Genomic DNA, 22,824 nt, shown 5'->3' on the forward strand with positions numbered 1-22,824 from the left:
TGCACACGAGGTAGTAGATGCTAAAAAGGAATGTTTCTTTGTTTTGTTAGGGTGATAATGTTTGTGTAGTTAGGTTTTTAAAAAGTGCTTATTTGCTAGAGAGATGTATTGATGTACTTACGGGCGAAATGAGTTGTCTGGATTTGCTTTCAAAGACTTCAGAAAAAAATGTGTTGGGGAGAATACGTGACATGGGTTGGTTGACTAGTGACCGTGGCTGAAGCTGAGTGATGTGTTCATTCAGTCTCATTGTACTAGTGACTACTTTTGGGTATGCTGAAACTGCCTTAAGAGAGGAACACTCTATTTGGGCTGAACCAAACCTGTTGGTGGGCTGGATGTGGCTGAGACCACCATGTCTTGATTTCTAGTCTGGGATTCCCTCACGCATAAGCCACGGAATAAATACCACAGTGTGAAGAAACCCTAGAGATCATGAAGTCAGGAGTTGGCAAACGATAGCCTGAGAGCCGAGTCTGGCTTGCCCCACCCCCCACCTTGTTTTTTTTGTCAATAAAGTTTTATTTAAACACAGCCTTGTCCATTTGTTTTCATATTGTCTATGACTGCTTTGGTGCTGTGGTAGCAAAGCTGAGTAAATGTGATGAAAACTGTGTATCTTGGAGAGCACAGAATATTTATTACCTTATTCTCTTCAGAAGAAATCTGCTGACCCCTGATCCAGGTCAACAGCCATCCGGCTCTAATACCGAGGACTCCGTGCCACAGCTTCCAAACCCAGGGCTAACTGGAGGTTAGAGGGCAACTGCGCTCTGCCGCTGGCGGGCAGAGGGAGACCTGGGGAAACGGGCTTCTCCGGTGGAAGGAGGGTGGTCAGGCAAAACGAGAACTTTGCATGCTTGCCCTGGAGCCAGCTGACATTCCAGGGCAAACCACCCTGACTACGAGGCAGGCAGAGAACCTGGGCTTTGGAGCGGGGCACCTCTCATGTCCAACCCTGATCCTGCCACTTAGTGCCATGGCCAAGTCCGCCTCAGTTTCTCCTTTTGAAACATAGGAATAAGGAATGAGTTTGTGTGGCTGATTAGAGGTACATTGCAAACAGTAGGTATTTAATAGTTGGTAGATATTATTGTTATTAAATCCCCATGATGCATTTATTGAGCTTTTGGACCATAAAAACCCAATGTTACTAAATTATATTGTTAACCTCAGATACACCCTCTTAACAAAAGGAGGTAAGTGCAAATTATAGAGAATTCATACATTTGTTGAAGGTAAAACAAGATGTTTATTGATTTTTAAGAAAAAACAAAGGATAAAATTGCACCTGTGCACATATAAAAATGATGTGCCTCTACTTGGGAGAAACCAGAAGTCAACGTTAAATGCCGACTGTCAGTAAGGTTTGACATGCAAATGTAAGTATGACACTACATTCTTTATGTGATCCAGTTTAGACGGTAGTGGAGAGATTGTGGAAAGCTTCAGGACTGATAGGGAGGCCATGGTCTGCTGTCACTCCAGACCACCCTTGCGAGCATCAGCGAGGCACCACCTTGGGTTGTTTCAGAGATAAGTGAGATTACCTGTGTAACGAATCTAGCACGGGGCCTGGCATATGTTAGATGATCAGCAGCAACAAGAAAAACCTTAATTCCACCAATCCATTCACCCTTTCACTCTGCACTGTTAGTCTGTCTTCTGTCCCCACCCCACCCAGATGCCCTGCATTTGGCCTATATGGTTTATAGTTTGATTTGCTGATTATGTACTCTCTGCATTTTTTAAGGTCATGTTTTTCAAGCTGCAATATGTATACAGACTCTTATTCAGTAGACCTGAGAAACAAGCTCCCAGATGAAGCTGGAACTTAGTCACAGGTTCAATGTCAGGGATGTAGATACGGAGCAGGGTTCCAACCTTGGCACTACTGCCATTTTGAGCCAGAAAACTCTTTGTTATGGGGCTATCCTGTGCATTGTAGGATGTTACACAGCATCCTTGGCCTTCACTCATTGGTTGTGACAATCCTGCAGGTTGTGACAACCAGAAGTGTCTCCAGATACTGCCAAATATTCCTTGAGGCTGGGGGCAGGGGAGTCATCCCAAGTTGAGAACCACTGGTGTAGAGAATAATTTATCCACAGGCAAATGCAGAGCTCACATCAGCAGTTTCACCCATTGCTGTACGCAGTTAGGCATTTATTACCAGCATTTCAATGGTGATGGTGGTGATGATAATGATGATGATGATGATGAAGATGAAGATGATGTTGACAAAGATGTTACCTCCCACAGACCCTATGCCAGAGCCCGGTCTTAGCTTTCCTACCTTGTTAGGGCCCCCAAAGTCCTGCTTACTTTCATCCTGCTTCTACTCTCCTGGCATTCTATCGGGGCACCTCTGTGACTGCTAAACATCCTTTAGAGTACGCATGATACTGCCATTGCTATAACCCATGCAGAAGGGCAGGTGTTGTTACCTTTGCTCTGCAGATAAGAAAACTGAAGCTCTTCAGGGTGAAGTGAACCGACCAGGGTCATGGGACATCTTGGAGCCAGAGTTGGGGTGCTAGCTAAATATGTCACTGCTGCCTCTGGGAGGAGCTAGACCTCGTCGTTCTCCCCTGGAGCCTAAGAGGTTGTCATCCCACCGCTGTCCTCCTTGACCCCTTGGTTAAGGGACACTGGAATAGTAATGGAGGGCATTTATGGAGCACTGTATTATTCTACTACAGTATTCCATTATGACAACACTTTGTTATAGGTGAGGAAACTGAGGCACAGAGAGAATTAAGTAACTTTCCCAAGGTCATAGAGTCTATAAATGGGAGAGTTGGGATTCAAGCCCAGGTAGTCTGACTCAGAACCCACCTGCTATATTGCCCGTTGAAACTTGGAAAGAGAAACTATAGTCCCTGACTCCCAGGCTGTCCTTTTGTCAGCCTGGAGTCCAAGGAGATGATTACAAGTTGTCACGGTTACTCAAGATGGGACGCCTCTGCCAGAGCACGGCTGCTGCTGCACCCAGATGCTACCTAACCATGCCGGAGCCACGCCCCCCGCCCCCCGCCCCCAGCCCCACCACTCCTGCTCTCTGAGAGACAGCCCCTCTGTGCAGTCTTCAAAGCTTATTCAGGTGCTGTGACTGAGTGACAGGTGCACGAGCTTGTTAGCCTTGTAATGAATGTCCCAGCCTCCTCTGGTGGGAGCCAGCCTGCCCAAGGATGATGGGGAACAGAGAGAGGCAGCGGAGCATTCTTCAGAAACCCTCAGTCATTGTCAGGAAGCGAAGAGAAGACACCTGCGCAGGCAGAGCGAGCACGGATGCCAGCTGGCGGCGGGGTTTCCACTAAGGACAAGGAACAAGGCAAAGGGGATGCGGTTTTGATTTAGAGTTTGATGCTCAACTCAGCTGCTTTGTAGCTGTGTGACTCTGGGCAAATGACTTGACCTCTTTGAGACTCGGGTTGTTTGTGAAATGGGGGTGCTAATGCAAAAGACTGGCCGAAACCCATGGGAGGCACTTGGCAGGTCCTGGAAGGCGTTCTTATAAAGAGACTGAGACTATAAATGTCCTATGGGACAGGCATGAGGAGGTCTGTGCAACTTAATGAGAAGGTTGAAAAGTCAGGTAATAGAGCCCCGTTGTTTTTATTTATTCAAAATTCCTTTCTTGAGGAAACAGCCTTCCTCTTTCCTTTGGTGAATGTCCCCTCTCCACGCGGTGTTAGTGGGACTGCCAAGCCCAGGAGTATGACCTGATTTGAGCCTCAGATGGACAGATGCCTGTCTACAGAGAATGGCCAAGAGGTAGGTACGTAGCCCAAATTCAGCCTATTAGAGTCCCCCCACCCTGGAATTTTATATACAAAACAGTAGGGGAGAAATCTCATTCCCTTTCCTCTGAGATTAATAAGCTGGATTTATTTAAGCCTAGAAATACCAGAGGCAGAACCTACCCCCACTTCTCTCTCACCTACTCAAACCCACAGAGAAGCCCATCTCTGGTAGGAAAAGGCCCAAGACAGAGGCACGTGTGTTTATGTGAGAGAGAAAGCTCACCTAGTGATCTCATTTAAGAGGCATCTCTCTTCCCATGCAGACTTCTCCACTAAACGAGTCAATAAAGGCCCCTTTTAGCATCTGCTCTCGTGAATTAGGTCTTTCTAACTTTCAACCATAAGAAACCCGGTTACTACAACGGAGGTGTTCAGAGAGACTTGGGGTGAGCTGTAGCGGGCATCTTGCTAGAGGTATAGGGGTCCAAAGTCAAGAAAGGCTGTCTTGGGATACATTTCCCATTCCATTGTTCTCTCACTTGTGCTGATTTCCTGCATCCTGCTTCCCCTTCCATCTTAGAGCGATTCACAGCCTCCTATTGTGTTTGAGGTAGCCTCACGTAGCCAGGGCTGGAATTCTATATTTAGACAGGCCTTGTTCCATGGGCCTTACCTATAGATATTGAATATTAGGAAGGACAGCTGTGGTCTGAGATATAACCCCAGTACCAAGAAATCAGCAGATTGTTGATTTGGATGTGGGCTTCCAGGTTGCTCTTGGATTGTGAAGACACACGCAGTGCCAGGAGTATGAACCACAGTCACAGCTGAGCCAGGAACTGGCCCTCCCAATCCCGTCAGGAAAGCGAGCAAGTGTGGTACTGCGTGGGGCTCTAAGGACGTCCCCAGGGTGCCTGGTGTGAACTGGGTTAGAGACACTGTCACCACAAAAATGTGGTATAAATTGGAGCGGGAAATGGCCTTGAATTCAAAACAAGAACAGTCAGGTGGATGTAGGTTAAGCATTCAGGAAAGCTGGAGGTAGTGAGGACACTGATAATGTGAATAAGGAAAGGGAAAAGGAGAAATGTTCTTTTTTTCCAGCACTTGCCAGAAAGCATTCTAAATACGTTATAAATATTCTCTCAGGTCAACCTTCTAAGAACGAACCTGGGCCTCATCCAAGCCGATGGGATTGTAAAACAGTGCAGCTGCTTTGGAAAGCAGTCTGGGAACTCCTAAATGGTTAAACAGGGAATGACCATGTGGACCAGCAATGCCACTCCTAGATATATAACCAAGAGAAATGAAAACATACGTCCACGTAAAGACTTGCATACAAATGTTCATACTGCATCATTCCCAATAGCCAAGAAGTGGAAACAACCCAAATTTTCATCAGCTGATGAAGGGATAAATAAAAATGTAGGATATGCATACAATAGAATATTATTAAGCAAGATAAAAAATGACGTACTGATATATGCTAGAGTGTGGGAGAATCTTGAAAACACTATGTTATATGAAAGAAGCCAGTCACAAAGCACCACATATTATATAATTGCATTTACAGTTATATGAAATGTTCAAAAGAGGCAAATCTATGGAGACAGAAAGTAGATTAGTGGTTACCTAAGGCCGGGGATGGGGGGAGAGAGTTAATGGCTAAGTGATATGGGTTTTTTGTTGTTGTTGTTGGAGGAGGGTAATGAAAACACTTTTAAATTAATGGTTGTGATGGATACACAACTCTGTGAATATACTAAAAGCTACTGAACTGTACAACTTAAATGGATAAATTGTATGGTATGTAGATTATATCTCAATAAAGCTGCTAAAAAAGTAGAGAGTTTTCTTAAGGGAAGTCAGAAATGGGAAGTAGAAATGGGGCAGGGGCTGCTGTTTTTCATAAAAGTCTTGTATAATGATTTAATGTTTAAGCTATAACAGACTAAAACAAAAATTAAATTAAAAATTACATACTAACCCTAAAATAGGGATAACCCTGTAATGTATTTAGTGTATGTCTGCTGAAGTAAGCGTAACCTGTAACGTATTATTGTTTCTATTTTACAAGGGAAGAAGACGAGATTCAGAGAGGGAGAAATACTTCGCTCATGGTCCAGCTGCCAATAAATAGAGGAGCCAGAATGAGAGCTCAGGTCAGTTTGATTCCTACTTTTGGAACCATTGCTGTGGACTGGTGACAAGATCAGTGTGCTGCTCTTGAAAACCATTCTCTTTGGGGGCGTCTGCATGGGCCATGGATGGGTGAGATTGCATCCACGTGATGTAGGAAGTGCCACCTGCCAGGATGAAAGGCCCCATACTTCAAAGGTTAGTGTAGGAAAGAGGGGGTAACAGGGAAGCAGGCCTGACTGGGACTCCAGTTTCACCGTCTTTCAGAGGTTCCCTTTCTGATTTCTGCTGCTGCTCCCTTGCTGGCCTCAGGGGGATGCTGAGACTTCAGTGGCAGCCTGGCCCCACCCTAGACAAGTGACCCTTCCCTTGACACCCCATGACAGAGCCAAGGAGAAAGCAGATGATCATTTATAAACATTACAGAAGGCTTGACTCTAGAGGGTGGAAAGCAGAGTTGAAGAAGACGTGGATTCAGTAGCTTGAACTTGAGCAAGTCCCTTCACCGTTCTGAACCTCAGTTTTCCCATCTGGCCAAGAAGGGACAGAGCACTCGAATTACAGGATCGTGAAGACTCAATGAAGAGCTCAGGTAAAGTGTCTGTGTGGTTGTGGGCACCTGATGTCCTTATGTCCTTATCCCTGCAGGGCTGGATCCTGGGGGATGGAGGTCAGGGCATGTTCACGTTTTGGTCCCTAAGCTCATCCTCTTCAAATATCTGAGGTGGCCACCATGCATGGCTATGTTGTCCCCACCTGTGAGATCCTCAGGTGTGGGGTGGGCTTGCTCACCAGCCCAGCTCTACTGGCCAGCATTGTGCCTACCTTCCAGAAGGGACACAAGAAATAGATTCAAGGACAAGAAGTAGAATGTCAAAGCTGAGAGAAACCTCAGAGGATATCCAATTCAGTAACTCTTGGTTTATTTTTAACCTCAAAACCCTTTCTTCAAAGGGGAGGTTTATGCAGAGTTCCAGTCTATATATCGATAAAAGCTGAGCTGTTCTGACCAAGGTAGGGGTGGGGCTGGGCCTCCCTCTTCCTCATTCTCTTCTTTCCTGCCATCTCTGTGGAACCCTCGCAACTGCAGGTAACAGCCTGAAACCCACTGATAACACCCCAACTGCCCATTTTACGGATGGGAGAACTAAGGCTCAGACAGGAAGAGTGGGTTGCGAGTTGCTTAGAGTCGCGGAGGGCACAGTGCTGGTTGGCAACTGTGATCCTAGCTCTTGCCCAACTTCCTTGCTACCCAAGTCTCCCAGCACCCCCAGGCTTTGCGTGTGGTTTGAGAGCTGCAGGTGTCTCTAAATGCCTTTTTCTCCCTGGCAGTGCTGGCTTCCCTGGACTCACGGAGAACAGCATTACTATATCATGATTGTGTTAATCATTAATGGGGGAAGGCATTGGCATGGAGGAGAAAGGCAGAGGTTTGGGAACTTGCCAAAGTAAGTCAGGCTTTATTATCATCACAAACTGACAAAACTCCTACGTCTTCACAGGATCACTTCCTCCCAGATGGAAGGATCCATTCCTCTTCCATTCTCTTTAATCCTTTCCTCCTTCCCCGTCTTCCTTCTTACCTTTCTCCCTGTATTCGGCCATTCACCCATGCGAAATGGGATGGGCCTTCGGTTATTGAGTTGTTTCTTGTTTTAAAAAGCAGCCACTGTGTCCTAGTCCCTAGGCACAGAGCCTTCCCTGATAAAAGATGCAGGCCCAGCCTCCCAGGAGAAGCCAGCCTAGACACGGGGAGATACTGGCAAGAGGCTGGTTATGCTGTGCTGTGCTGGGTGCCCCGCCAAGGCAGCCGGGGGGCGGGCTTGATTATCCGTAATCGTTATGGCAACTACATTTTCCCAGTCCCAGATCAGGACACCTGGTCTGGCAAGAACAAATGTACCCAAAGAAACAACAGAATATGGAATATTTGAAATTGTGGTGGTGGTCCCCCCAAATCTGCGCTATTTGGGTGCCTTAATTATTGCATTGATTTCAGTTTACCTGGCATCAGAGTTATTATGTGGTGAGTATCTTTTTAGATATCTTGGATGCCTTGGCCTTTTAATCAGACACCACTCAGAATCTCTGTTTTTGCTTCCTTCCTTAATAAAAATTTGGGAAATTTTAACCCTTTTCTAAAACGAATAGAGTTGAGTTTTAGTCTTTATATTCCCTGCAGCTGATTTCATGCACCCTGAGAGTTTTTGTTTGTTCATTTCAGGAAGCAGGGTGTAGCGTCCTCCTGCCAAGACAGGAAGTTCCTTGAGAGCAGGAATGGAGGCTTATTTATCTTGATTTTTCTATCCTTCCCAGTGTGCAGTATAGCCCTTAGAATGAGGTTAGGCTTAGCCAGGGCTCATTGAATTGGATTTTTGAGTAGACAGGCTTGTGATGGGAAATAAACAGAAGAACCAATTCCCTATGAGTCAATGCTGTTCAAGCCATCACTTGCAGACTAAATCCCAGTGGCCTCAATGAATGGGGAAGGGAGCACACCGACATGGGGCGAGGAGGACATGTCGGGCACCGCACTGGGCACACTGATGTGCCTCACCCTCCCTGCAGCCCTGTGAGGGAAGTGCTCTTGCTGTCTGTCACAGGTGAGGAAGCAGGCTCGTGGAGGTCTAGACTTTCCATCAAGGAAATAGAGAGCTGGGATGAGGCCCATGGCCTGCCTGTCCCTAGTGCGTGCTTGTCCTACCAGACAGTGCCATCTGCGTCAATGTTGCTATGACTCCTCTCCTCCCCGGCCCCCTCCCAGTCCCTGGGAACAGGCTGCAAACCCCTGACCTCAGGGTCAGGTGAAAACAGGGGCTCTGGAAACGACAGTCTCTATGACCTCTGTAGTGACTTTATCTCCTAACTGGTCCCAAGTTTCTGAAAGATGGCAATGTAAACATCTGACCAGAGCCTTTCAGCCATCAAGACCTCTTTCACTGCAAAAAATGGTATTGATTACAGGAGAGGATTTTGTCTCTTTGGACTTCTCTCTGGGTGTAGCATCTGGCACATAGTGTGTCTGCAATTCCTGTTTGTTGGAAGACGAAGGAAGGAGGCCTGGTTTGAATGAATGAATTGTTCCAGCTCAGACTGGTTCTCAGCTCTCTGTTCTTCTGACAGTGGAGGCCCGGCCTGTGCAGGTCTGATTGCAAAGCAACCCTAAAGGCAAAGAAGGAAGGGAGGGAGGGAGGGAGGGAGGAAGAAGAGGGAAAAGACCAGTACCTTCTCTTTCCTCCACCTTCCTCTCCGCCCTGTACATTTTCTGGGAATACATGGTTATGCTGTGGGCTACTCTTTGCTACCCAAATTGTGGTTTGTGGACCAGCAGCAGCATCACCTGGGAACCTGTTAGAAATGCAGACTCTCAGCCACACACCCCCACCCCTGCCCACCACCTGCTGAAAATCAGAATTTGCCCTTAGCAAGCTCTTCAGAAGATTTGTGTGCACATTGAATGTTGAGACGCACTGGGTTAGAAGAAGACAAGACTGTTGAAACCTTGTCTGTTCCTTTAAGAGGGCAGTCAGGTTTCTTCCACATCACCGGAAAGGAACTGGAGAGGGAGGGTTTCAATGCAAGAACCTCAGGAAGGGAGGGAAAACATCTTGGGAGGAGACTAAGAGTGATTATCCTCATTATCATCGCTAAAGATGTTCAAGCATTTACTAAGCGCTGGCCACTTAACATTCGTGATCTCATTTTATCCTCACATTAACACTATCAAGGAGCTATTATTATTATTCCCATTTCAGAGATGAGAAAACTCAGGCTGGGGTGAAGAAGCAACTTGCTGAGATCACATGGGGAGATTGGAGTTCTGAAAGTAACTGGCTTCCCATCATTCTGTGACCTTGGCCAAGCTATTTTGATCTCTAGGCCAGGCTGCTCCTTGCTTCAAACCAGAGAGAACAATGCCCAGAGCCTCCTAGGAAGCAGGCAAGGGGAGAAATAGCAAACACACAAGCCTGCAAGGGCCTTTGGAGCTGAGATGTCCTATTTCCAGTGCAATAGAATCATTTAACTGATAAACACGGAAGCAATGTCAAGATGGCAATAAATTGCCTTTCTAGCAAGCTAGGCCTTTGTATAATGTTCAAAAGAAACTAATTAAAGGAATTTTTCTTTAAAGTATATTTGACCCAGACATTTTCACATCAGCCTAGGAAGCCAATCCAGCTTGAAAACTTGGTGTGCAGTTTGAATTATTAACGCACACGTGAAAAATGATATTGCATATTTGCATTAGGACATTTTGGGGATGGGGGAGGATTCAATGCATCTCTTGAGGATCTGACAAGGGATGGGGGTGGGGTGGGGTATAGCCAGCAAAGACTGTGAGTGTGCGTGAGTGTGTTTGTATGCTTGTAAAACATACATCAGAAAACCTGGCGTTTTATCGGAACTCCAGCGTTCAGATGACTGAGACAAATTCTAAAGAGAATTTTTTCACAGCTAATGCATAAAACATGATCCCCACAGTTGCCCTCTTTAAACAGCTTTGTTAAATAGTCAGTTGAATGGCATCTCCTTTGCTGCCTGAATCCATTAGGGAATCCTATTTATATAGGGAATTTTACCCGATCATCCCAAACAGCTTGAAAAACATCATCCGTTCAGCCTCTTGGCATCCTTGTGGGAGCTGCACGAACACCCCTGGCCTCTCCAGCCTCCCGCGGTGCTGTGACAGTGGCTCCATGAGCAGTGGAGCTGGCAGAACCAGTGTCCCAACTAGTGCCCTCCAGCAGAGCGGGCACAGTCCCACTCCGACTCCCGCTGGCCAGGTTGCTGGGGTCCAAGAGGATGGGTGTGGGAAGGGGGCTGCTGCAGCTCCGGCCATCACTCACGCTCGCCACTCAAATACAATTGAGCTGACCTGGAAACTCCAACAAGAGGAGAAGCCAGTGTCTAAGTGGTGATGGTAACAATCCGAGTAGCTAACGTGTATTGATCGCTTAATGTACGGCAGGCGCTATGTGAAGCCCATGGCAGGGGGCAGCCCAGTCCATCCTTGTGGGCCTTTGAGGTGCTTCTAGGTTACCTCTGTAGCATTGATGAGGATACTGAGCTCTAGAGAGGTTAAGTGACTGGCTCAAGTCCATTAGAAAAACAGGCTCCAGCCCACCTTTGTCTGGTTCTGGCCACACGTGCATGTATCACTCTAGACCACAGGACATCGTACTTAGAGAGGGAGTTTGGTAGACAGAGAAGATGGAGCATAGAATATCTTACATGGGTAGATACACATATGTGGTCAACATGTGGGTTCAATAAATGCCTCCAGTCTTGCTCCCTTTCATTCAATCCCCAGCATGGAGACAGAAGAAATATTCTCTTTTTTACCCCCTTAAAATAATCTGTATCTGGTTACTCGAAGCACTAGCGCGGCGCTTGTCATGTAGCGGATGATCAATGATGTTGCTGCTGTTTTCCATTTACAGTCCACGCACACGTCCCTGATTTCATGAATCAATATATTTCTTCAAATCATGCCTGAAGGAGGATCTCGAGAACATGGATGGGGCGGGACAGCAGTCATCGGTTTCAACATTGCAGGCCGTATCAGCAGGAACCACTGAAAGCGGAGGCAAGGGATAAAGGAAGAAAGCAGAGGGACCTATTAGGTAGTGTGGAACAAACGGAGCCGTGGGTGGGAAGCGGAGTGGCGAACGTGAGGGCTAATCTGATGTTCGCCTGTGGGAATGCAGGTGGGTTGACTCTTAGAAGAAAAATCACTCAGGGCCCCAGTGCGGCCAGGGGCTGCCATGCAGGCTGTGCACCGACGACCTTCAGAGGGCGCTATTGTCACCAACCACCTTGGGAATGACTGTCCTGAGCATTGGGCTGCACAGTCAGTACGACCATAGGCGAGAGCCTTGCAAGCAGCATTTCTTTACTGAGCTCTAATAAGAATAGAAACACGTATTGGGGGGAAGTGGAGGAAACACAGGGTCCATTGGGACTGGGCTGGATGAAGGGGAATAGAAAAGGGATATTTAGGCTGAGCCTTGTTGATTAAGTAGAATTTCAACAAATGGGAAATAGGGAAAGTCCAGGTGGCTCACGCTTATTGGTCCTTTAAGATTGAACTCATACCTCCCTCCCTGTTCACGGGTGCCTTCTGACGTCGCCTTTTTTCCTACGGTGCTGGGCTTGCCATATCCTAATCTTTACCATGTCTTTTTGAAAGGGTTCAAATCTGTTGACTCGTGATGTCTCTGCTACTCTGTAAGATCCTTGAAAGCAGGAACTACATCTTTCACTCTGGTATACAGGGCCTAGCACAACTGTTGGCGCATAGTAGGTCTTGCCACATAGTAGGTGTTGAGTGAACCAAGTAGCAAATGTATGAATGAATGAATCTGCTGTAGTAGGGATGATATAATGGAGGCAGGGTGGCCAGTTTGCCGCTAAGAGATGCCTGTGTCCCCAGAAGGGGGAGTTGTCCAGGGTAAAATGAGCAGAATGTGGGGAGAGTTGAGAGGAAACTGAGTGATGTTCTGGGGTCTGGGGGTGGGGGTGGCTTCTGCTCATGAACCTGATACACAGTCCAGGGCTCAGAGCCAGGTGACAAGCTCCTGCCCTGCATCTTGAGTCTCATTCGAAGGCTGGTGTTTTGTTAACAGCATTTGTTCCCCCGAGGGTCAGGATTCAGGATGTACCTCTCTCCATCAGGTCAGAGAAGTGGCTGGGAGACAAATAGCCTTTATCAGATTGAAAAATTAATATGTGAGGCAAAGCCAATGCTGCCAGGCATTCCTGGGCATAGAGAGCCCAGAGACCCAGTGAGGGCTGGTGATTGATTGTAGACAAAGCAGGGAGCCCTCCAGGGCCAAAGGTGGGGGATTCCCTGATCTCCAGCCCCTGCTTGGAGGGGTCTTTCCCCAGGCTCAGTGTGGGTTTGCTCCTGGAGACCAGAGAGGCTCTCCTCCCCTCACTGTGGGAAATCAGATCCTCAGAATGATGCTTCACTTGTGGTCTCCATCTATCTGCCCTCTGCCCAAACCCATCCACCCTACATCTGGGCAGGATCTAAGCAGGTGCTTGGAGAGGTAGTGCAGACAGCAGGAAAAGCAGGTGCCGGGAGGCTGACACACCTTTGTTCAAATTGGGGCTCTCTGATTCCTAGCTGTGTGACCAGAGGCAAGTCATCTAACCTCTCTGAGTGCCTGTCACAAAGGCAGAATGGGTCCTTTTCATAGAGATGTTGTGTGGATTTAGTGGCACACCTTCCATTAGTCAAATGCCTGGCACAGAGGAAGTTCCCTAAAAGTTACAGTTGTTATACATGGTTAATTGCCTCTCATCTACTCTCTGCCTAGCTCAGCTGCAGTGTCTGCTGCCTTCGATGCCCTCTGCTCCTCCCACCCCCACCCCACTGGCTGGCTCCCACTCTAGCCCCTAATCCTTTGGGACCCAGCCAGGGAGCTGCCCACTACTTACTGCAGGAGCCCTGAGCTGCCTGCTCTCCTGTGAAGATGGACCCCTCCTGCGGGCTGAACACTCCGGTTTCTCACATTCCAGTTCCTGAGTCCCGCTGCATGTCAGAGAAAGGAGGGCACCCTCTGGGTGCTCACAATGTGCTGATACCCAAGCCCTCCAGGGCCCCGCAGCTCTCTGCCTGCTGCAGACTGGGAGCCCTGACCCAAGGCCTCCATGCAACTCTGCCAGTGTCCAGATGGGGCAACTGAGGCACTGAGAAATCAGAGTCCCTCTGACGCTGGCGGGAATATTCTCAGCCACCAGTTGGTTACTCTGAGGCCAGCAGGAGGGGGCGTGGCTGGGTCTGCCTCCCCCTAATACCACTTCCGAGGTCCTCAGGGGGCAGGAACCAGCCAGAGATGCCCAGTTTGCCAATTAGCTCCCTGTTTTAGCTCTTCCCTCTGCTTTCACGTGCCCTTTGGGCCTGTCCCTCAGGAGGGCCTGGTTCAGAGCTCAAAGGCCTTATTGAGGCATCAGGAGCAGCTCTGCTGCCTGCTCCCCGCACCCTCCATATTAGCAGCTGCTTCCCTGCCCCCACCCCTACCCCCATCTCGGTACAAACCCTCTGGCTGCTGGCTCTCTATCCTCTGTTGGCATTATCACTCTTGCCTGTTATCTCTCTTCCTGGAAGGCTGGATGCTTCTTTGCATTTCTCTTTCCGTGCTGTACAGATGACTCCTTTTCTGAGCATAATCCTCGTGTTAATCCAGTGCTCTTCTCCCAGGGGCCCGGGGCGCATGGTGGGCTTTATCTCAGCTTCCTCACTGGATCCACTGGGAGGAAAAAGAGGCAGGAGGAGCATCTTCCCATTTCACAAATGGCAAAACTGAGGCCAGAGGCACTTGCGCGCTGTTCCTCTGCCAGGCACCAGGGGTCTCCCCCGGACCCACCAGTCCCCTGCCCTCCCCTGGGCCTGCCTCAGCCTCTTCCCCTCCCCACAGCTTCAATCCTCCAGCCCACGGACCCTTAACTCCTTCCATTGGGCTTCTGGCTGCATGTCCTGGTGTCTGCCCTGCCTTTGGGAACACTTAGAAAAAGTTCTCCTTCCTCTGTTTGTTCGCAACCTTCCTTTCAGTGCCGTGCTATGGGGCCCACCTGATTCTAGTGGCCCTGAAATTGGAGGATGCCTCACATTGCCTGAGGGGCTGCCTAATACTTTAGTACTTCACTAGGGGTGTGATTCTGGAAGCTTCTGCAATCCTAGGTCAGCGTGTCAGTGTGTGGGTCCATGGGAATGTTTCAAATGAAGGTCTGTAGCTCTAACAGAATCCCAAAGCAGTCTGTTCTTACAGCAAGTTTAGTAGCCATGACACCACCCTGGCAGTGATGGAGGTCACCTGGGCCCACTGCCAGGGCAGACAGGGTGGCTTTGTCTGGTGTGGAGCCCTGTGGCCTCTGGTGGGGGGAGGGGTGCATTGTCTGGCTATTCTGTCTCAGACTCCGGCTCTGGCCCTGGTGCTGCTCCTCATCCTCTGCTCCAAATAGCTGCATCTGCGTTCTCTTAGTGACTGGACGCTGGCACACAGGTTGGTTTCTTCCTTGTGAAATCAACGTTTCCTCTGTCCATTTTCCTCGAGTCATTTCTGGGTTCTCTGAAACCAGTGCTACTCAAACTGTGGTCCCTGGACAGGTACACTGAGCAGCACTGCCTTAGACTTAATCCAGACAGTTCCTTTTGTTTCAACTGCTTCTTTCCCCTCTGTGTCCACCTCGTGAGATCCTGTCCATCCCTCAGGGCCCTGCTTTAAAGCCACTTTCTCCAGGAAGGCTTCCTGGAGGGAGCTCTGCTTCTGACTGCCCTAGAACTGGCTTCCTCCCCATTGATAGTGCTCATTAGACTTGAGAGGTAGATGGGTGTTCTCTGCACCGAGCAGTTCTTAGCACATAGGAGGGGCTCAGGCAGTGCCTGGTGTGTGCTGGGTCCCTCTCCGCGAGGAAGAACTCATTCTTATACTCAGTCGTGCCTTTCTTCAGCAAGTATGTACCAGGCATTGTACTGGAGACAAAGCAGTAAAAGAAACAAAGCTATTTCCCTTACAGAGTTCCCGGTGGAGAGAGAGGGCCCCATGTGAGGACAGGCACCGACCATGGAGTGAGGGATAACTGCTGTGTTGTGCAGTGGAGGGCATAGTAACCAGAGAGCACATCACGGGCCTCAGGAAGGACTGCCTGAAGGAAGTGGGGTCCATTGAGACTCGGAGATGGAGCTACCAGGGGGTGTGGTGGAGGAATGAACACACCGGGCAGAAGGGAGAGCACGTGTGGAGAAGGGGAGCGTGTCATTCTCCAGAATTCAAGGTATTTCAACCTGGCAGGAGCAAAGGCTGTGGGAGGAAATGAGGGAAGACCTGAGCCCAGATCACTGTCAGGGCAGGTCAAGAGGGCCTGGCAAATCATTTTAAAGGACCTGAACTTCATAACAGGAGCAGACTATGGGGAGCTGCTCTAGTTACTCTGCCTGTGTAACAAATTACACCAAAGCTTAGGGATATAAAACCACCATTTATTATGTCTCAGAGTCTGCAGATCAGGAGTTGGATCAAGGCATAGCAGGGATGACTTTTCTCTGCTCCATGATGTCTGGGACCTCAGTTTTGAGACTCAGAGGCTGGGGCCTGGAAGCTGTCTGGCTGTTGCATGGGCCTTTCCATGTGGGCAAGGTGGACTTGAGTCCAGACCTTGGTCCATCTGCATGGTCTTGGGTCTATGCTGGGTCTAGGGTTCCCCTACTGTGTGTTTTTGTCGGTCTTGACACCCTCCTCCTATAAATGTTGGCCAATAGTCACCTCCTCTGGGAAGCCCTTCCTGATCTCTCTGGGTAGGACTGACCACTGGTTGTCTGTGTATGGAGTTTTTTGTCTCCTTGCTTGTCTCCTCCACTGGCCTGGGACCTTCTCAAGGGCAGGGATAACATCTTACTCAGGTGTGATTCCCTACTGCCTGGTATATAGACGGCAAGGTTGAAGTGGTATTTGCTCTTTAGATTATCTTGGCCAAATTGGCCCTTTCAAAAAAGCTTCGTTTTGCCTGCCTCATTTCTAAGTTCATTGGGTTCAAATATACACACTTCCTATGAGGCCTCCTTCCTTATCAAGTGTTTCCTCTCCTGGCCCCTTAAACATACTCTCTGCAAAGCAACTAGAGGGATCTGTATCAGGTTTGAGTGCATCAGATCATGGCCCTCCCCAGCTCAGAACCTTCCTATGAACGCCGTGGCTCCATTACAAGTACAAGCCACACTCCTTACGACAGTCTGCAGGCCCTGTGTGCTCCACCCACTGCCATCCTTGCTGACCTCATTTCCTACCACCCCCTTCCATATGCCAGCGACACTGGCTCCCTTTCTGCCTAAACACGAAACACTCTGTTTTGCCTCAGGACTTTGCGCTTGCTGGAATGCTTTTCCTTCCTGTCCTTGCTTGGCTACTCCTCCTTATTGCAGAGAGTTCAGCTCAAATCCCACTTCTTCAGACTTCGCTGAACCCTTGGCATAAGTACTGTTCTCGCCGCCTTCACTCTTTCTCCCAGCACCCTTTCCATTTTCTCCACAGACGTTGTGGTCTGAAATAATCTAGTGTCTCTCTATGTTTTCCTTGACACTGCTGACCTCCTGCACCAGCATGCACACTTGCTCAGGGCAGGGGCTTATCTTGTTTATGGCTACATAGAGCGTTCAGAACAAGGCCTGACATGTAGACATTTGTGGAATGAATGAATGGATAGAGACCCATTATAGAGATGGGAAAATCTAGGCTCAAGCAGCCTACTCACTGAAGAGTCTGTGGTTTTGAGGCGCTAGTCTCGCTCGCCTCTCCCTACTGGGGCTTCCCTCCTTCCCTTCCTACCCACCCCGTCCTGTGTGATGTCAGGACTGCTCCTTCCTGTCCTCAGCAGCCCAGGCTGGGAAGGGTTGACAAGCTGGAGAACGCCAGCATGCAGCCACACAGCTGTTCCAGGAAGCAAGAGAGATACGTGTCCAGGGGGAGAACTAAGCTCCCGGCTTCGGGGGGAGGTGAGAACAGGCAGTTGTCTCAGCCAGCATGGAGCGGGAGGGAGGTACCTCTTCTGGGGTTATTGATGGATCAGATGCAGAGCTGCAGATTATGCTCTGTGCCGCTGAGAGCAGAGTGGCAGGGCCCCGGGAGGAAAGATGCTCGCCAAGGAGTGGTTGGCTGGCTGGCTCGCTTGCTCCCACCCAGGGATTTATGGTGCTGCCCTTGAGCGGGAGTCTCTGATGGAGATATATGGGCCTGCTTATCTGTGGGGAGTGGGCCCTCCCCATGAATCTGAGCAGGTACTGTCACAGCCACGCCTTGGGAGGCAGCGGGAGATGTACAGCTCTCTTGCCTGGCCCGAATACCTCTCCTGCTCCATGGCCAACAACCATTTAGCCAGCAGAGAAAGGCCTCGACCCACTTGGTCTCTGTGCAATAATAATGTTTGGTGGCTAAAAATGATAACGCTACCTAGTTGTCTGTCCCCGGGCTCCTGGAAGGACAGCTGGCTGCCATCAGTGGTGGCCCTGAGCGGATGGCTATTATCAGCTGCCTGTGAGTTGCTGCCCACTCCTAACAGCAAATCCTACCATGGACCAAACACTGAACTCCAGGCCTTGGGGTGAGACAGGAACTCATGTGTCTTTAGGTCCCTTGGAAGTGCCAGGCTTATGCCACATGCCACATAAGCCTCGTGCCCGTCTCCTTATTTCCCATGGTAGCCCGGAGCCGTGAGCAATATTAGCTCCTTCACAGATGAGGACACCGAGATTCGGGAGAGGAGGCAGGAGCTCCACTATCGAGTCCCATGGACATTCTGCTCGCTAGTTAACTTTCACATCTGCACTAAGAAGTGGACATATTACAGGGGGAAAGAGATCAGGATCATGAGCCTCCACAAAGGACAGTGGGGAGAAAGGAGAGATGGCCTTTGGTTGTGCCTTCCTGTGTACAGAGACTCAGTAAAGTGTTTTGCATGTGCCTGGTCATCATCCCAGCTGGATTAATGAAAAATGGGGCTCAGGGAGGTTTGGTAAGAGACGGGTTGGTGTAGGGCCAAAGTTTTTCCTCTTTCTGCCATCTCACGGCTAGACTGAGATGCTTCTCTGGGACGATACTGGACTCATTTTCTGGTTCAACATCAGGCATCAGCTGGTGGGGGTTGGGCACGCTAGTCTTTATTTTAAAGATCAGGGACCCAGAACCCTGTCCCCTCACCAACATCCCTTCCCCTCATTATTATTACCTCCTGTTGACACCGCTTCCCTGCAGAGACCCCACCTGGCAGCCTTCCCCAGCCAGGGCTGGGCAGCCAGCACCTGGGAGGCCTCCCTAGCATGTCTCTCTCCCTAACTGGAGCCTGTCAGACTGTCTCCTTCTTTTGGGCTGACTGCCTGGGGAGACTTCAGGCAAAGGTGCTTTGATTCCAGAAGTCCCGGGGAGCTGGAGCGATTGAGAAAGAGAGGAGAACATGTGTGTGAGTCAGATCAGAGATTCCCACCTGCTCCGGTTATGTGGGACTTGCCTCTGCCAGGTAGCAGTGACCAGAAGAGGTGATCAGGCTCCTGGGCAGGTGTCCCATGGCCTGGCTGTCATCCCTTTGATACAGTCATCACCTTTTGGGTGAAGAACCACACCTCCCCTTCACCCCAGCTCACCAGAGAACCTCAGAGCCAGAGGACCCTTAGGCACCACCCCCCACCCCTGGTTACAGATGGGGAAACAGAGGCTCAGGAGGAGAGTAACTTGCCCACATCACACGGTTGACCAGTGGCAGAGCTGAGGGTGGGGTCTGCAGCTCTGGGCAGTGTCTGTCCACGGCAGCGGAGCAAGTGGAGTAGTTAGGAGCACAGCTGTGGAGCCAGACCAGCCTCTGTCCGTGCGCAGGCCCAACCCCAGGCTGACTGCCGTGTGTGGCCTGGGGCACCTGTCTCAGCATTTCTGCTTCCTCCTAGGGTGCATGTGGTTGAGGACTGCTGGGAGGCCGACCTGGGACAGGCACCTACGAAAAGCTCAAGGGTGCTTGCCGGTATCATTGTTGCAGGGACTTTATGCACCAGCAGGGCAGACAGGGAAGGAGGGATAGAGTTGGGGAGGCTGGGAGGTAGAGCAGAGTGTGGACGGGCAGGCAGCTTCCTCCAGAGTGGCTGGCCCCATTAGGGACCTGGACTTCTTGGTGATGCAGCTCCTAGGAGGATCAAGTACTCGGCATAGATGATCTCCTTTAATCCTCCCAGCAACCCTATGAGCTGGGGTGGGGTGGGGGGGAATTATCCCCATCTTGTAGCTGAAAAGAGAAAACTAAGATTTGGACAGATTAAGCAATTTACCTCCTCTGTTACAGTCAGTGAGAGGTGGGGCAGGATTTGAACCTCGTTTCTTTGGTTCTTTTCGTTTCACCTGAGACCAGTCTCATTTTCTAGGGATGCCTGTGCTTGCAGGGCACGGGGATGGGCAGCTGACTCAGTTCACAGGCTTCGAAGAGGCTGAATCCCATGCCACCCTGGGCTGTCTGGGGCCCCCATCTCCTGGGCTAAGCTGTGTCCAGCTTTACCTGATAGAGGGAGCCAGAACCAGTGCCCCAGTTCTTCTGCCTCGGAGTGGCCCACCTGGTCCTGCTTTGTTTCCATGGAGACAGGTAGGGTTGACTTGCCCCAAGTTGGTGCCGAGGGAGGACGCCCTCTCGGTTTTCCTCTGCTCCTGTCCACACTACTGATGTTCTTGACTTAGGTTAGCACCATGGTTTTGGCTGGGGGATAACACAAAATAAAACAGAATGGCGTTTTATACTAAATTCCTTTAATATTTATGGTGCCGTGCGCCCTGGTTCCTGACAAAGTAACTCTATTGAGCTTACAAGTGGAATTTTTCTCTTTGACTATTTAATTCTCAACCCTCCCCCCCACCCCCACGCTCGCCTTTGCACCTTCCTCCTCCTGCCTCCGTCCTCACGGCTTGATTCCAGCCTCAGAGAAGGAGGCAGAAAACGTGGAACCCTCTCCAGTGTTCTTGCAGTAACACTTGCAAGGAAACAGGCTTGGGGAGTGGAGTTGCCTGGACCCGCGCCACATGAGGGCTTGGTGGCTGGCACCTAGAGGCAGGACTAGATTCCAGGATCCATCTCCCATGGCCAAGGCCAGCCCCCAGAGCTGGCCCCACTGCCCCTCTCTAATGCCAAGGCAAAGTGTGGGTGCCTGCCCCTCCCCTAACCCCCGGACTGTCCTCTGGGAACCACTATCTTGTCTTTTTTTCTTCTCACAGCTAACATTTGTTGGGAAGGAAGTCCCTTGGAGGCCATCTTTGAGGTTCTTGGCAACTTGATTTGTATAAGTCTGGGATGGTGATTGCACCTCCTAATAAAGTACTGGCATCTCTAAAAAGCCACTACGGTGGAAGGGAAGAGAATCCTGGAGCAACCTGATTTTCCTGGGGCCTTGGAGCCCCCAGGGATAGCCTGGGTTCCCATTCACCTAGCTGCACCCCTCCATCCCCCCATTGCCAGGGAGCTAACACTGTTTGCTAGGTATTGGGTGAGGTGTTTTAAACCCAAGTGTGCCAGTGGCGTCAGTGGCACTGGGGAGCTTGTGGGAAGTGCAGACACTTAGCCCCACCCAGACCTGCTGAGTCCGTCTGCTAGTGACAAGGCCCCCAGGTAACTGCTGGCACCTCAGAGCTGAGAAGGGCAGCCATAAACCACACTTTCACCTTCCCCCATCCCCCTTTCTCAGGTGCAGACACTGAAACCTAGGAGGGTGAATGGCTGGTCCAGGTAGTGCTGTTATTAAGCTGCAGGGCCGGGATTCAGACTCGGACTGTGGAGGATGGGCAGTCGTATTCCAATAGAACAGGACGGGAGAGAAGGGCCTTTGGGAAGAAGGGACAGTTGGAGCAGGAAGATATAAGACAGCAAGGGTGAGCTTACGAAGCAGGTCAATTACTTGGAAAGAGGCATCGACTCTTTTTGGTTGGTGCTGGAGAACAATTAATGATCTAGGAGTGGAGAGCTGTCACTGAATCTACTCATGGGGGGCTCATTACCCCAATAGGGTCAGCAAGCAGGAGAAGCCCCCAAGTAAGCTTGTCCTTGACCTTTCCTTGCGCACCCAGCTATAGCTCCACTTCTGACCTCATATGTGGCTGCTGCTTTGAATTATCCAGCCCAGTGTGGGGCTGAGGGACAGATGGACAAGTCTCCAGGGGCTTGGACCTCAAGGGGTCAGGGAGCGGGGGCAGGGCATTGAGGGAGCTTGAACTGGAGAATGGATTCCTTTACCCTGTGTTATCTCTTCTTCCACAGAAACACTTGCTCTTTCTTTGTCTGGACCCTGAGGGCTTCTGTTTCTGGGCACATTGAGCTGCCTCTGTGCTCCTGTGCATCACTGCTCTACCCCCGGTGAGGAGCTCAGAACGGGCCGTGACCATGGAGGGGCCTCCCTGGGTCTGGACCCTCTTTGTCTAGTAATGCAGCTCAATTACAGCATTTTCAGCAGTGAGCTCACGGTAGGGACTGTTGGCATCAGGCACAGTGGAAGGAGCAGTAAGCTCTGAAGCAGGAGATTGAGGTGCTTGTCCCCTGTCCCATGGGGCAGCTGATCTAGGACCACTTTCCCTCCCCCTTGTCATCTCCTGGTCACCTCATCCCTGCACCTTCGCCATGCTAGTCAGCATCCTCACAGCTGATGGCACCTCCTCAGTCACCCAGCTCTTTCCCAAAGCTCCTGTCCCCCTTAATACACCAGTGAGATGGGTAAGATTTATCATCCCCATTTTACAGATGGGAAGGTGATGGCCAATAAAGGTCAAGTGACTTGCCCAAGGTCACAATATGAGCAAGGCCAGACCCCAGGGGTCTTGACCTTGAGTCCACGGCTCCTTCCACCTTAAATCTCTGAGCCCTTTTTCTGGTCTGTCTTGTGGCACTTTCTTCAGACCAGTAGCTGCTGAGCTCAGGGTATGTGCCTGGTGACCCTTGTGTGTCTGGCTCTGAGTGCTGGGGCTGGCACCTCCCAGGTACGCAGGTATGCTGTGTTGTCTCACTTGCCCACTGGACCAGGAGCTCCCCGACGGGAAAGGATACTTTCCCCCTCTCTCCACCTGTCCACTGTGCCTCGCACAGGCCTGAGAGAGGAGGTATGATGGGGACATAGGAGATGAGTGCCAACACAGAGCAGCTCCACATCTGTCCTTGTCACCTGCCTGCCACCACCCTCTCACGTGCCACCGCCTCTGCCCCTGCCTTCTGGGGAGCCTGTTTTCTACTCTCTTGCTTCTCCCTTTTTCTGGAAGCCCCTTATCCTCTCGCTGTTTCTTATACCTTCCCTCAAGGCCTCCTTTGCTTCCAAGCCTCCTCTTTCTGACCCACAGGCATAAGCCCTAAGGTGATGGTGGGTTCAAGGGCAGGGCCACCTTGAGCTACTCTCCAGGCCCCATCCGTGTTCAGTGGCCAGTCCATTTTTCCCTGT

This window comes from Furipterus horrens, unplaced genomic scaffold (assembly GCF_987537825.1).
Source record: "Furipterus horrens unplaced genomic scaffold, mFurHor1.1.pri manual_scaffold_11, whole genome shotgun sequence".
NCBI classification, from domain to species: Eukaryota; Metazoa; Chordata; class Mammalia; order Chiroptera; family Furipteridae; genus Furipterus; species Furipterus horrens.